Genomic DNA, 16,627 nt, shown 5'->3' with positions numbered 1-16,627 from the left:
AGTGGTTGAACTCGTTACCACGAGAATCAATCACCACTTGGGAACAAATGACCGAAAATTTTTTGCTTAAATATTTCTCGCCGACTAAAACAGCTAAACTAAGGAATAATTTTTCTTCTTTTGTGTAGATGGATTTAGAAACACTCTATGACGCATGGGAGAGATAGAAGGATTTATTAAGAATGTGCCTTCACCATGGGCTACCACTTTGGCTACAGATTCAAACTTTTCACAACGGACTGAATCCTTTGACTAGACAAATGATTGACACAGCTGCTGATGGGACTATTAACAACAAAACACCTGAAGAGGCTTATGAATTTATTGAAGAAATGTCACTGAATAACTATCATTGGCAAGCCATGAGAACAAAGCTGACAAAAGCAGTCGATGTTTTCAACCTCGACGCGGTTACTATGCTATCTAACCAGGTAGAACTTTTAAATAAAAAGATTGACGGTTTGTATGGTTCTACTCAGGTACATCCAGTAATGAGGTGTGATTCAAATGGAGGAGGAGTACACACAGATTATCCACCATTCAACCTTGGCACCAAGGAGGAACAAGTCCAGTATATGGGTAATAACTCTAGACCTCAAAATAACCCGTATAGTAACACTTATAATGCAGGTTGGAGGAACCAACCCAATTTCTCTTAAATCAAAGGCCACAACATCCTCCACGTTTCAACAACTACCTTACCAGCAGGAAAAGAAATTGAACCTTGAGGAGATACTAACAAAATTCATAGCGGTATCTGAAACACGTTTCCAAAACACCGAGATAGCTCTTAAAAATTAGCAAGCATCAATTCAGGGATACGAGAATCAAATAGGCCAGTTGGCAAAGATAATTTTCGAACGACCACAAGGTAGCTTGCCGAGTAATAGTAAAAATAACCCAAGGGAGCTGCTTAATGCAATTACCGTTCGAGATGAAGAAGGGTTAGTTGAACTTGAACTAGAACCAGAACACAAATTTGTGGTAAGTAAAGGTAAAGATGAGGTGGACCACAGTGAGCAAAAATCGGTAAGTGGAGAATATAAACCTCGTGTACCATATCCAAATGCTATAAGAAAAGACTACACAGACGAACAATTTGGTAAATTCCTTAAATTATTAAAGAAATTACATATTAACTTACCGTTTATTGAAGCTCTTTCATAGATGCCAAACGCAGTTAAATTTTTAAAGGAGCTTTTAGCAAATAAGTGGAAGTTGGATGATACGTCGCTTGTGGAGTTAAGCGCAGTTTGCTCAGCCATTCTACAAAATAAGCTACCCAAGAAATTGAAAGACCCAGGGAGTTTTACGATACCTTGTTTAATTGGTGGTTTAGATGTTAATAATGCACTGGCAGAGACATGTCGGGGACATGCATCGGCCACATTATGAGAGTCAGTGTAAGACCATGTTTGGGACATGGCATCGGCATCGAGACGAGAGCTAGTGTAAAACATGTCTGGGACATGTAACGGCCTTGAGATGTAAACTAGTGTGAGACTTCTCTACATGCATCGGCTACAAAATGTGTCAGTGTAAGACCATGTCTGGGACATGGCATTGACACGGATATGTGAAAGTTAATGTAAGACCATGTCTGGGACATGGCATCAGCATTATACCCTATGTTTGAAGTTTAATGAATATTTGATAGCATTCCGAATGGTTCGACGGTGAGAAATTTAGTTTAAGTTTAGCGAGAAAAGTATAACCATGTTGTGAGTGGTACAGGTACCTATTTGAAAAGTATGAGATGGGAGCTTAAAATATGCTATGTGAGTTGTATTGGGTAGTGACGAGTAAGTGGTGCTTATGCCTACTTTTGTAATATAAGCATGATGATGGATGGTAAAGTTATTGTTATATTTATTTGCATGCAACTTACTAAGCTTTATTCTTACCCTATTTCTTTCCATTTTCTTATAGTGCGGCCTAATTAGCTCGTGGTTCAATAGTCGTCGGAGGCATCGAACACACTATCAATCGAAGCACTTGGTATAGTTAGATCTCTTTATATTGATTATGGCATGTATAAGACTCTTTGATTTTGTTTTAGTGTCACATTATTTTGGGGCCATGTGTGTTAGCTTGCTTTAACATTTGACTCATTTTGTACAAGGCCATGAAAAATGGCTAATATGAAAGTTATTACTTGAATGTAAAGTAGTCTTTCATGAATGAAGAATTGTTAGTATGGTTGAAATATATGAATTGTATATAGACCTTAGCTATGGTTGTTGTTATGTTTGGTTTCAAGATGGCAAAGGTCTTGGTAGATAGCCCTATATTGTCCACACAGGTAGACACACGGGCATGTGTCTAGGCCGTGTGTGACACACAGCCAGCCCCATGGCGTGTTGTCCAACTGTGTCCCTTGCACGTAAAAATTTTAAGTTAACATGCATAGTAGTAAACACATGGGCAGAGACACGGTCGTGTGTCTCAGCTGTATAGAGGACACAGCCTCTGGCCACAGGCGTGTGCCTCAGTCGTGTGCCTTAAATTGGATGCTGACGTCAGAAACAGAACGTCAAGGTTTTAGACATGGGCTAGGACACGAGCGTGTCATGGCCGTGTGAGGGACACAGGCCAAAGACACGGGCGTGTGTCTTGCCATGTGAAAACCCCTATAGGTTCGAATATAGAATTTAATTCACACGGTCATGGGACACGGATGTGTCCCTAGTTGCTTAGGCCGTGTGTGTCACACAGGCCATCAGCACGGCCATGTCTTAATGACCACACTGGCGTGTTACCCTTACACACAGGCGTGTGCCCTGGTTTTCAAGGGTTAATTTTCTAAGTTGGATAACGACCCGAACTGGTCCCAAATGATTTCCAATGGACGCTTGAGACCTCGTAGGCCCTGGTTAAGAAATTTAAATAAAGTTTGAAAAAGTTTTAAGTTTGACCAAGTCTTAATGATTTCAAAAACGTTGGAATGCATGTATTTATATGAGGTAACACCTTGTATCTCGTCCCGGCGTAAGACTCGGGTGTGGGGTGTTGAGTATAAAAAGAAAATACATGCTATGACATTGCTAACATCACCCTCTGCACAGGTCTGGACGACGTAGGCTCGTGCTAGGGCTCTAGCCTCAGATTGCTAATGTAACTAGCTTTTTGAAATATGGAAATTTCAAATCTGAGCTGTCGAAAGTGGCTATGGTCAACTCAAGTCTTTTGGGATATATCGTGCTTGTTGATCAAGTGTGTAGAATGGGTCCATTAGAAATCCAAAATATATCATTTCCTATCTATTGGTTGATTATGCCGTTTGGCGATTTTTGTAACACCCCATACCTAGTCCTGTCGTTGAACCCAAGCTATGGAATATCACGTTAGCCACATAAGTGACTCTCCATTAACACCCAATCTATCCTCCAACACACCACAATATAAAACATGTAATATATTTAATTTTTCAGTTTATAGCAGAATCTGATATAGGTATTTATCATCAAAACTTAGGATTCATTTGTTTACATGTAAAAAGTTTTACGAAAAATATTTTCTGCATTTTACTATGTTTGTTTCACAGAAAATAACTTGATAAACGAAAAATGACTTATAGGTCAACGTAAAATAAGTCTTTTTTCTTGTAAAATGACTTCCCTTTTGAAAAGCGTAAGTCATTTTCCGAAAAAGAGCTCTTCTATAGATAATTTTATTTTTATATAAAAATTAACTTAAATTAAGCTTAATACTATTATATTAATAGTAATTTTTATTAAGTCATATAATAAATATAATTTATTATTTTAATAAATTATTTAATATTCCAATTTTATTATTTAAATAATATTATTCACATATTATTGAAAATATTCAATATTAATATTTTAATAATAAATATTTATTACAATTATAAACATATTAATAATAAATGTTTTGTAGTATAAAGGTTAAAATATGTCACAAGTCTATGTACACTTCACAGATTTGTAATTTAGTTTTTATACTTTTATTTTCAAGAATTTAGTCCATTTACTTTTCAAATTTGAAAATCAAGTCCAATTGTTGACATTGTTAAATTTTTTTGTCAATTTTTTTGATGTCACATTTTTAAATAAAAAATACTCACTTGGTAGTCATATAATTAAAAAATGTCATTGTAAAAAACCTCAATTTAACATAATATTTTTAATATATGAAAAAATAATATAAAATATAAAATTGTAGATAAAAATAAATTCAATCAAACAATGAAAAAGTAAGATATATATGTTTGTTTCATCGAAAACAACTTTTATGAAATATTTTTAATAAATCTATCAAATAACAGAAAATATTTTACACAGATTCATCCAAACACCAAAAATATTAGTTTTTCTAGAAAAGTAAATCATTTTCCAGAAATCATTTTCCAGAAATTATTTTTCGGAAGTCATTTTCAGTTTGGTGAGTGTGCAGGACACCATTTGGAGGCATGAGAACTCGATGCAAAATAAATTGAACACAGAAAACTTAAGATGTAATTCAACCTAATAAGTTAAGGGTTCACATATACAAGTAAAATATGCACAAACTTAAGACAACCTAAACTCACGAACTCACTTTGTAGGCTTTAGGGTACGCGGCAGTGGAAACATGCGAACCTACTTCGCTAGAATTAACTTAACAACTATTTCCTGGAAACATGTGATTTGTCGCAATTCGTTGTGACATATTAAACTAGTTCTCATACTTAAGGAGCTTGAATACAAGTGATAGTATTATGTTTTATTTAGTTTTGCTACTTTAGTTTCAATTCAATAAAAAGTGTGATTTGAGCTGATTTTATAACCTTAGGGGCCAAAGGAGGTCTAAGGGAAGACTAACATGTTTGGTGAGTGTGCAGGACACCATTTGGAGGCATGAGAACTCGATGCAAAATAAATTGAACACAGAAAACTTAAGATGTAATTCAACCAAATCTAAGCACGGGTAATTAGCTCGCTTCGGTGGTTATAACTGATTCCTTTTTAAGGTTTCTACTTAATCAACTAGTCACTACCCTAGCAGGATCTTTCGATCTTTGACTAAACTAACGAGTTGGTAAGAACTACTTATCTCTCAGCTTCACAGTCCAGACCGAATTAGGGTAAAGGGTTCACAGATAGACAATGCTAATTTTGGGTTAATTCTTACCTAGATGACATCTTAGGGTTGTCAGGCCTAGGGTTTAAGTTTTTCCTATCCCAAACAACTGATCCACTAAGAAAATCCTACATATAAATTAATTAATCACACTTCCACTCACTAATCCCCTATAAGAGGATTAGTTCCTCATGGATTTCATAAACAATGTAAACTAGATAAAATTGTTGGGCTAATTAGTGATCAACTAAAAAAAGATGCCAAGAAGGTAGTAATGAATCCATGGGCTAATCTGACTAATGGAACTGAGAGTTTTCAACAGTAAAGGTTGGTTATTTCTCTTCTGTCTTATTTATGAATTTATCAATTTTTTTCTTGGAATTGTCAAGGTTGTGCTAGTGTTAAATTTTTACAAATCTTTCGAGAGTATAATTTGGATCATAAGCCAAATATTATAATCCTTCTTGAGACAAGGGTTAGTGGTGGCAAGGCTAATAGTATTATCACTAAATTGGGGTTCCAAAATTCTCATAGAATTGAGGTGATTAGGTTTTCAGGTGGTATTTGGATAAGTTGGAGGGAGACGGTGCAATTAGATATTATTTTTAACCACCCTCAGTTTATATTAACTCGGGTTCTCGATATTAATTTGAATTGGTCTATTGTTATATCTTTTTGATCGCCTCCAAATGTACCAACGTCCAGAGTAGAAATCCTGCACAAAATATATGGAAAGGCGTTATCCGCAAGTATACGGGTCAAGTTGTAATATAGTTACAATGGAGTATATGGGTACTCCGAGGATCGTACCCAAGGGAAGGGAGCACTAAATTAATTCTAACCTAAGCAAAAATATATCTAATTAGTACATTAAATGAATTATATTACGATGAAATAAAAACAAGGGTTTTGTGATCTATGCTAATAATAAATAAATAAATAAAACATGAGAAATCAAATAATAAAATATATCAAATCTGGGCATAGGTGATTAGCTCACTTTGATAATCATAATCAACTGTCGCTTCAGGTTTTCTTGTTCAATCAACTAGTCAATATCCCAGTAGGATCTTTCAATCTTCCACTAGAATAATAAGTCGACAAAAACTACTTATCTCTCAACCTCACAGTCCAAATCGGTTCAGGATTAAGGTGTTCACAAATAGGCCATACCAAATTTGCGTTAATTCACACTTTAATGACATCCTAGGGTTGTCAGTCCTGGGTTTTAGGTTCTTCCTTTCCTGAACAGCTGATCCGCTAAGAGAACCTTACAAAATAGCTAATTACTCATACCTCCACTCGCTAATTCCCCATAGGAGGATTAGTTCCTCGTGGATCTCATAAACAATATAAACTTGATAAAAAGAGTAGACATGAATAATATTTCAAGAGTATAAAGTTTTAGCAAATGCATGATTTGTATTATAATTGAATGCAGAATCCTCAAAGAGTTTGAATATATTTCACAAATTTGATTTCTTCCACAAAAGAAAATAACAAAAACTAAAATAAACCTAAAGCCTAAGAAAAGAGAAAAACTAAAGACTAAATCTAAGAAGAAAATTATACAATATGAAAATTTGTCCATCACATGTGCTAATTGAACCTATTTATAGACTTTAAAGTGGCTTCATCTTCAAGGTGTCTTCAAGGGTGTGTCACAACATCGAAAGTAGTCTTGAAAGTCTTCTATTATGCTCCATATGTTGTGACATTTGGTGCTCTGTGTTGCAACACAATGACCTGTATCAAGTTAGAATGCCTTCTAATGGTCTCCTACACATTCATGAAGTATATTAGCTTACCCTTATGCCTCATTTAGCCCCTAAGGTCAATAAAAGACTCAAGTTACAAAATTTATTGAATTTCACTATACTTACAAAAACGTAATTAAAACTTAACTAGAATGCTTGTGTTCAAGCTCCTAAAGTGCGAAAACTAGTTTAATCTGCTACAATAAATTACGAAAAAAATCACTTTTGTTTATGGCAGTCCGAACGGGTAAAAAGGAAGAATTTATAGGAAGGTTTAAAAATTTTTATTCCTTCAAGCGATGTTCCTTGGCTTGCGATTGGTGACTTCAATGCCATTATTGATTCCAGTGAAAAAAAAAGAGGTCGTATGGAAGGTAGGAGGTGTCCATTTTTTGGTAGCTTTCTAGAATAAGCTGATTTGCAAGATTTAGGCTACAGGGGTCTTTCATTCACATGGCAGACAATGGGCATCTATGAATATCTTGACTGGGTTATAGGGAACAATGCTTGGGTAAATAATTTCCCTCATTGTTTAATTACTCTTCTTCCTCGGTTAAAATCTAATCACAAGCCTTTACTTCTTTCTCTTAGATCAGAGGTTAACTTACCCAGAGGTCGATCTTTCATATTTTTGGGTGATTGGGTAGAGTATCTTTCTATATTGGTAACATGGCAGAGTCTCTGTTTAGTTTCACCTCTAATATCAAACATTAGAATAAAACAGTGTATGGTCATCTTGGGTTTCAGAAAAAGCAGTTGATTCATAACCTTTATGAGATTCAAGGGGCAATGGAAAGAACTGAGTCAATTTTTTAGTTCAGAAAGAAGATCTAATTCTTGAGGAGCTTGAAATTGCCCTTCATTGTGAAGAACTTCTTTGGAAACAAAAAGCTAAGTGTGACTGGCTGCATCTAGGTGATCGTAATGCTAAATTTTATCACTTCCACATAATCCAAAGAAAGAAGAAAATTCAAATTACAGCTTTGAATAATGAAAGTGGAGAATGGATTTATGATACAGAAGAACTTCAGTCAGAGGCAGTTAAGTTCTTCTCGAAGCTTTATGGTGAAATTCCAAGCCAAAGGCTTGATTTACCGGCCAGTAAGTTCCAGATTCTTGATCATAGTGATGTTAAGTTTCTGGGCAAAGAAATTTCGAGAAAAGAGATTAAATCAACTCTGTTTCATATAGCACCTTTAAAAGCATCAGGTTGTGATGGGTTCCATGCATTATTCTTTCAAAATATGTAGGACATTATTGGTGGAGCTATATGTGAGTAGGTACAAAAAGTCTTTCTTAGACATGCAACTGATCAGGAATTGAAAAACATATTGATTGCCTTGTAATTGAAGGTGTCTAACCTAAAGAGTTTCACCTAGTTTAAACTGATAAGCTTGTGCACTATTCTTTATGGTAGTTTTCCCCAAAATTATTGCTCTAGAGCAAGCAGAGTTTATTGTAGGGAGGAACATAACTGATAATATCATCATTACTTAAGAAATGATTCATTCCATAAGGAGCATATAGAAAAATAGGAGGTGGATGGTGATTAAGATAGATTTGGAAAAAACCTACGATTAGGTGAGTTGAGAGTTTATTGAGGCCTCACTTCAAGTGGAAGGTATTCATTTATTCCTCAATAAAGTCATTGTATCTACCATTACTAATTCTCATATGTAGATTTTATGGGATAGAGTACCATTTAAAAAATTTCGACTAGCAAGAGGGGTTCGACAAGGCTATCCTCTATTGCCATATCTTTTTGTTTTATGTATGGAATGTCTTGGGCATAACATTCGTTCCAGTATTAATGTTGGTATTTGGCAGCCAATTCATTTGTTGAGATCTAGCCTAGAGCTTTTGCGTTTATTATTTGCAAACGGCTTGGTCATTTTTGGTCATGCTGATATGAAACAGGCCAGATTGATAAAGACAATTCTTGATAATTTCTGCACTTTTTCGGGGCATCAAATCAATGCACACAAAAATAATGTTTTTCCTCAAAAATGGTTGACGAAGAGGCAGGAGATAATCTATGTACTGTGTTGGGTTTCCAAAAAGTCCATTGCCTCGAAAAATATTTGGAAATTCATTTATTCCATGAGAAGGTCACAAATAGCTCCTTCAGGTTTGTGGTTGATAAGGTTCGAAATAAGCTTCAGAGTTAGGATGCAAAACAGTTGTCCTTAGCTAGTAGAGTTACCATTGCCCAATCTGTTCTTATTTATATTCCTAATTTTTTAATGCAGTCTTTACTTATTCCATAAAAGCTCTATGATGAGATTGAAAGGTTAGTGTGACAATTTATTTGGGGCTTATCAATGGGGGGTTAGAAGATTTTGTTAATTAATTAGGAGGTGGTTTGTCAACCAAAAGACTATGGTGGTCTTGGTTTTCGATCATGAAGAGACCAAAATTATTCCTCTATGTTGAAATTGGGATTCAACATTGTGGCCAATCCTAGCTCTTTGTGGGTCCAAGTTCTCAAGTCTAAGCATTGGCTTAAGGAACGTATCCCCAAAACCAGTTCTAACATAAAGTGTTCCTTCCTTTGAAGATCGCTCTCAAAACTTTGGCCCTTGTTACAAGATAATATTTTCTGGTCAGTGGGAGATGGAAATAATATTCACAGTTTGAAGGACAACTGGATCCCGAAATATGGTCCTCTAGCTAATCAAATCCTGCTACTTGATATGGACAATCATCTCAAAGACATGGTTACAAAAGAAGGGGGTGGAACTTGGATCTTTTTTTACTTTGCCTCCTCACATCCTTCTATTGGTCAAGATAAAATTGCTAAGGCTAGGTCTCGATATGAGTCGTTCTCTATTAGGAGTGCCTATACAATGATTAAGGAGGGTTCATGGAATTAGAAAGAGGAATACTGGAAATTGGCGTGGAAATACCTAGGTCCTCAGAGGATTTGAATGTTCATTTGGCTTGTTCTAAAGTAGAAATTACTCACATATGTGGAGTGGGTGAGGCGTGGAATTGGAGAGGATGAGCGTTGTTTAATATGCGAACATGCCACGGAGGATGTTCTTTATGTCATTAGAGATTGTTCAGTAGCTAAAGGAGTCTAGTCATAGATTATTCCAGTTGATAAGCAAGTCTATTTCTTCTTCAGAGATGTACAAGAATGGCTCCTTTGCAATTTGGGTAATTAGCATAATTTTACTTTTAGAGACATCGATTGGTCGTGTTTCTTTGGGATAATTGCTAGGCGCATTTGCAAAAACAAAAATATTTTCATCTTTCAAGGTTTTTCATAGAATATTGATGAAATAATTAGATGTTCTTACAATTGGGCTCTGCATTGTGTTTCCATTAATAAGGTGGATACTAGGATGAGGACATCTACACAAGCATCATCCTCTTCTACTAGTAATTGGATCTGGTTATATTTCGATGGCGCTGTCAAGGTGAACCCAGGGGAAACAACTGCTGAGGGAGTGTTGAGGGATCATCATGGCCATTGGATCATTGGATTTAATAGAATATTGGGACAAGGTTCTATTTTCAATGTTGAGTTATAGGGTATCCTAGATGGCTTGACGATTCTCCATAACAAATGTTGGGACAAAGTGTTGATTCGAACAGATAGCGTGGAGATTATTCAAGCCATCCAGGTAACCTTCTCTAGGTCTTCTAAATCTGCACTTATCAGACAAATTCAACAGTTATTATCGAAAATGGATCAATGGGAAATGTCACATATTCCTTGAGAAGAGAATACAAAGGTTGATCGCATTGCTAAATTAGCTTTTAACAAGAATGATGGCCTATAGTTGTTTGCAAAGAATCCATTAAGTTTTAGTATTTTAATCTAAGTATTGTATTGGCTATTCTTTTCATCAAAAAGAAAAGAGCATAATGGTTTCGGATCCCTTAAAAACTTCAAAACCCAAATGGCGAGAAATATTTTCTCAAATGGCAAGAAAAAACATTTATCCAAAACCTTCCACGTAGGAATCCTTTTTGCAATTGTGGTACCATTTAATAGATCAAATGATGTTATACTTACAATGCGTACACAATGCAATCTAAGATAAATCAGATGGTGATGGATCTTGAAAATATGTTTCAATAATTAAGATTAATCTCAAGTGATGAATAAGAATAATATTTGAGTAACTCGTAAAAATATTTTTTTTTAATTTTAATTAACGTATAAATAAGACATTAAACTAATTTTATTAGATAAGTAAAAATATAAAGTTTAATGAACCAAATTATGATGTATTGATATTATCTCAAAAATAATTTGGAATGGACTCATTGGAGTAAAAAATATATACAAAAGTTTAATATCAACTAACTGAAGTAATCTCCGCATGAGTATTTTAGATAAATGACCTAAAAAAATAAAAATTTATGAAAATGACTGTAATCCTAAATTATTTAGAAAAATAACTTAGTTTTTACCGTAAAAGTGGGTTTCCCACCTTAAATGGCGGCACCACCTTAAAATCATTGTATCATCATTACAAAAAATTATAGGAGCAAAAAAAATTTATTTTTTTCTTGGTGCCGCCACTACCCAAGGCGGCACAGGTATAAAATTTAATTTTTTTAATTGTATTTCCAAAGTTAAACGAAAAAAAAAAGTAAAATATATTTTTTAATATTTGTGGTGCCGCCATGTTATTTGGAGGCACCAAAATAAACTAAAAAAATTATCTTTTGGTGACAACACATTATTTGGAGGTATATAAATTAAATAAAAAATTATTTTTTGGTGCCGCCATATTATTTTAATCACTTATTAATATCTTCTTATTAATTCATTTTTTTAATACATTAATTTTTTCAATTAAATTTTTATATTTTATTCATTTTCAATTTTTTTATTTCTATTATTATTTTTAAATTTCTTTATTTAACTCGATTTTATTTTATTAAACTCTAATATTTTTTTACATTTTTTTAAAGCAAAAAAAATAATTTTAAAAGACAAACATATTTTTATTTATGTATCAGGTAATGGAACAATAAATTTAATTTTCTCATCATTAAAATAGTTTTTTCTTCCACTAATCGTATTTTATATACATAATTAACAGATTAAATATTTCTTAACACAATAACATTTCAAATATTACAATAATAATAAATTTTCAATTGAAATCATCACATTATAGAGTTGATAATCTAGTAAAATAAATATTTTGCTTGATTCCATCAACTTTTACTTGAATCAGATCGATTAGGAACCCCGCGGTATTCGTCTTTGGTTTCTCTTGGGGTACGACATTCCACCGACATTTCCTCCTCCTGAGAGCACTTTTCACGTTAACACTTCTCTCTTCACAGCATAACCAATTTGCGGTCGTGACCCTGTAACCACTGCCAACAGAAACTCTTGACCGCGTAACCACTACCAACTAAAAGCTCATCTCCCTTAGTGTTAAATGGGGTATTTCAATAGGGGATGAACTATTAACCGTGTAACCACTACTAACAAAAACTCTTAGCTACGTAACTACTACCCTAAAAGCGACTTATTTTTCGTGTTTTTATATATAACGGTCATGATGAAATAATTTTTCCATTAAAGAACATCATAACAATAAATATCTCTCATTTTTCAATGTAACACATTTTTTTTCTTTCAACATAACAAAAAAAAATTAAAACTTCTACATGTGCTAAGTTGAGACTGGAGTATATATAGTTAGTGGTGCTGTCACATTTATAGTAGGTAGCATGAGAAAACAATTTTAAATTATTTTTTATACAACATACGAAGTGGCGGCACCAATAAATTACAAAAAAAAAATTATTCAAGTTGGCTGCCTCTAAATAATGTGACAGCACCAAAAATAATTTTTTATTTCATTTTGGTGTCTTCAAATAACGTGGCAGCACTAAGAAAAAATATTTTTTTTATTTCTATTATTTTTTGTAATGATGATATAATGATTTTAGGGTGGTGTCACCATTTAAAATTAAAAACCCACTTTTACTGTACAAATTAAGTTATTTTTCTAAATATTCAGTATTAAGGTTATTTTCATAAATTTTTAATTCTTTTAGGTCATTTATTAAAATACCCTCTCCTCATAGATTACTTATTACTATTATTTTTTATTCTCATTGCGTTTGTCATTGTCCAACTCATTCCATTGTTTCCGGCGCACAAAATTTGACTCTCTTTCTTTGGCAAATAAAGGAAGAAAATGGACTCTTCACATTGCCTAAAATTTTTCATTACTTCAAAGAAAAAAAAAAAGAGCCATATGCAAAACGTGCTGACTTACTCAAAGGAACTTCAAAGAAATTTACATTAGTCAAATACCATTTACTTAAATATGCTGATTCTCTTCACACTGCCTAAAATTTTTCATTACTTAAAAGACAAAAAAAAAACAAAAAACAAAAAGAATCATATGCAAAACGTGCTGATTTACTCAAAGGACCATCAAAGAAATTTCCATTAGTCAAATACCATTTACTTAAATATGCTAATATTTCCTCTTCACCATATTTAATTTTTTTTATTAAATTAATATCATCAATCAATTCTCAAAGAAAATATTAAGAACTTTCACAAAAAAATTATTAGAAGCTAAATTTTAAAATAATTAATAAATATTATTGTAAGTTACTTTTGTTTTTTATACGTTTATATAAATCTATAAAAAATAATAAATATAAAAAATACATAAATAGTAATATTTGAATCTAAGGCATCAAGGTTTTCACTTTACAATTTCAATCAAATTTTATTGTTATTTTACATAAAATTTATCTTTTTCTCCTAAATCGTGAATATATCATAACTTAATATTAATTTCATGAATCAATTTAACACCAACTCAATTCAAAAAATAATTTAAAAGTCAGTTTATAAATATTATTATAATGGTGTTTTGTCTTTTATTATTTTTATAAGAAATATTTAAATAAAATAACTAAAACACAAGAGTCTAGGGACCAAACACAAGACTAACAAGGATTTCTAAGTACCTAATCATTTCACCGTGATTCAATTGTTGAATAAGGCTTTTATATTTTTATTATATAACGTTTTCTATTGGGTAGTAGTATTTTTGTTCTATTTCAATTTTGATATTGAGTAAATTAGACCCTTATAAAAATTAAAGTAATTTAATTCTTATTGATTTTGAAAATAAGTAATTAAAGATAATTAATAACGATATTAATTATTTTCATCAATTATTCATAATTTTGATTAGTATAAAAATAAATTTAGCCCTTAATATTTACATATTTAGTAATTTGATCTTAATTCTAAAAAATTCAACAAATGTAGCCTCCTCATTTACAATTTATACAATATTGCAAGCTAAATTTGTTAAACCAATATCAAATTGATAGAATGTGTAAATATTGAGGGCTAAAGTTGTTATTATACCAAAAAAATTTATATACAGTTAACGAAAGAGATAAATGTCGTGATTAACTGTACTTAGTTACCCACTTTTAAAATTGACAATGATATGAAATAATCTAATATATTGTAATCAATTAATTATAATGTTATCCTTCAATAATGAAGACTATCACTAAATCTTTAAAAATAAATCTTTAGCTCTAAATAAAATTATTTATTTTTACTTTTATATTTTATCCTAAAAAGTTATTAATTACCTCATTATTGAAGTGTTCGGTTGTGGTTAACTAACAACATATAAAAGAAATTTATTTTATTAAATATTGATAATAGTCTAAAATAAAAGAAAATCATAAATATGTTAACCGCAAATTATTAAAATTGTATTATTACCAATAAGTATTGAGTGTAACGGTAAGACATAGTACAGTATCAAAAAGAAAATGTAAGTTCAAATCTTGGAGACAATATTATTGGAGAGATAGCACGAACTTCAAACATATAGACCATAAAATAAACATGAAAGATACCAAAAAAATATAAGGTTTTATCATTTAAAGGTTGAGGCATTCGAACCTTGAGTGCCTAACTTCGAGCCTTACTTTGCACATTTACGCATGTGTGGGTTCTTAGTACAAATTTTATTTTGGTTTATGTCCATCGTCAATGATCATTGTCCAAACTTTTTCAAGTTTAGATGTAGATATATTTCGATTATCAGTCTTGTAATGCCCCGTACCCGAGACCGTTGCTGGAGTCGAACACGAGGTGTTAACAGACTTAATTCATTACTTAAACAGCTCAAACAATTTATTTTTAAAATTTTCAGTCAAGCTAACAATCTGCGTCATAGTCGCTTAAAAATTCATATCTCGAGTTACGAAACTCGAAATCCAATTCTGTAAATTTTTCCTGAGACTAGACTCATATATCTATTTACTAATTTTTTTATAGAATTTTTGGTCAAGCAAATTAGTACAGTTTATTAGTTAAAGTCTCCCCTGTTTTAGAGTTTGACTGCTCTGACCTCTGTGTATTACGAATCAGATATCTCCCTGTACAGAGTTTCAATGACTATGCCGTTTCTTTCTAATAAAACTAGACTCAATAAGGAATCTGTACATATAAATCATGACTTCTAATTATCTTTGAAAAATTTATGGTGAATTTCCAAAATCAAAATAGGGGATCCAGAAATTGCTCTGGCCCTGTTTCACAAAATTTAAACATCTCATAAAATATAGCTTATATACCTGTTTCGCTTCTTCCATATGAAAATAGACTCATCAAGCTTCGATTCCATATATTATTCATCATCTAATTGTATATCTACTATTTTTAGTGATTTTTCAAACTCACATCACTGCTGCTGTCTGAATCTATTTTATGGTAAATTTTACCTATTTCATGGTTTCCATGGATTAGCTAGCAATTTACATTTAACATACATAACACCAAATATGATCATGATTAGCCATTCCAATGGCTAATCATTACCAAGCATTTCCATACCACTCAATAACCATATCATAAGACCATATATACAAAATGATTATAATGCTATACATGCCATACTCAAAATATACAAGCCATTATGCCAAGATGGTATACGGATAGTGTGAGCGAGCCTCCGACCGTTCCCGATTTCCGAGCTGGCTTGTCAAAACTACAAGGAATGAAAAGGAGGGAGTAAGCATAAATGCTTAATAAGTTCACATGCAAATAGCAAGTAACATAACCATATAAGCAAACATAAAACATCATTTGCATAATCATCACCAAGACATTCATATCACATTTTCATTTATCATCTTACCATATTGTTGTTATATCGATTTTTCAACCCGAGGGTTAAGTACATACCTATTCAAAGTATTCATTTCACAGCACTTACCAATACGTCCCTTTCATCTCGAGTATTCCTCCATTTGAGTAGAATTTTACCCGTTGAACACATCGGAATATAATTCGGATACATGGAAAGTTTGCACATAAGTGCCACATATGTAGCCAAGCTACCATGTAACCCGCCCATAAGTGAACTCGGACTCAACTCAACGAGCTCGGGCGTTCGCATCCATAAGTGAACTCAGACTCAATTCAACGAGCCCGGATGCCTAGTTACATCTCTCGAACTCGAACTCAACTCAACGAGTTCGGACATTCGCATCCATAAGTGAACTCGGACTCAACTCAACGAGTTCGGATGCCCAAATATCCTAGTGACATGTCACTTGTATCCTAATCCATTCCTAAGGTTCAACGGGACATTTTTCCCAATCATATGTCTCAACCATCTTCTATGGAATGTCGATACCGATACTCGGTAGTATTTCACATTTTCCAAGTATATCACATAATTTGACATATTATCAAACAATTGTCACAAGTATGATATTTCATAATAATTATCATATCATTTAAATAACAT

At 32.7% G+C, this 16,627-nt stretch overlaps 1 non-coding gene across 1 annotated transcript; it reads right to left on the bottom strand.

Moving 5' to 3' along the window:
• Nucleotides 1–95: 95 nt before the first annotated feature.
• Nucleotides 96–202, bottom strand: LOC121211699 (small nucleolar RNA R71). The gene has a single exon (XR_005906918.1). It is a non-coding gene; the product is annotated as a small nucleolar RNA R71 (small nucleolar RNA).
• Between the last annotated feature and the right edge of the window lie 16,425 nt (nucleotides 203–16,627).

The sequence above is a fragment of the Gossypium hirsutum genome, chromosome A12 (assembly GCF_007990345.1).
Source record: "Gossypium hirsutum isolate 1008001.06 chromosome A12, Gossypium_hirsutum_v2.1, whole genome shotgun sequence".
Taxonomy (NCBI): domain Eukaryota; kingdom Viridiplantae; phylum Streptophyta; class Magnoliopsida; order Malvales; family Malvaceae; genus Gossypium; species Gossypium hirsutum.
This window is presented reverse-complemented; position numbering and strand designations above follow the sequence as displayed.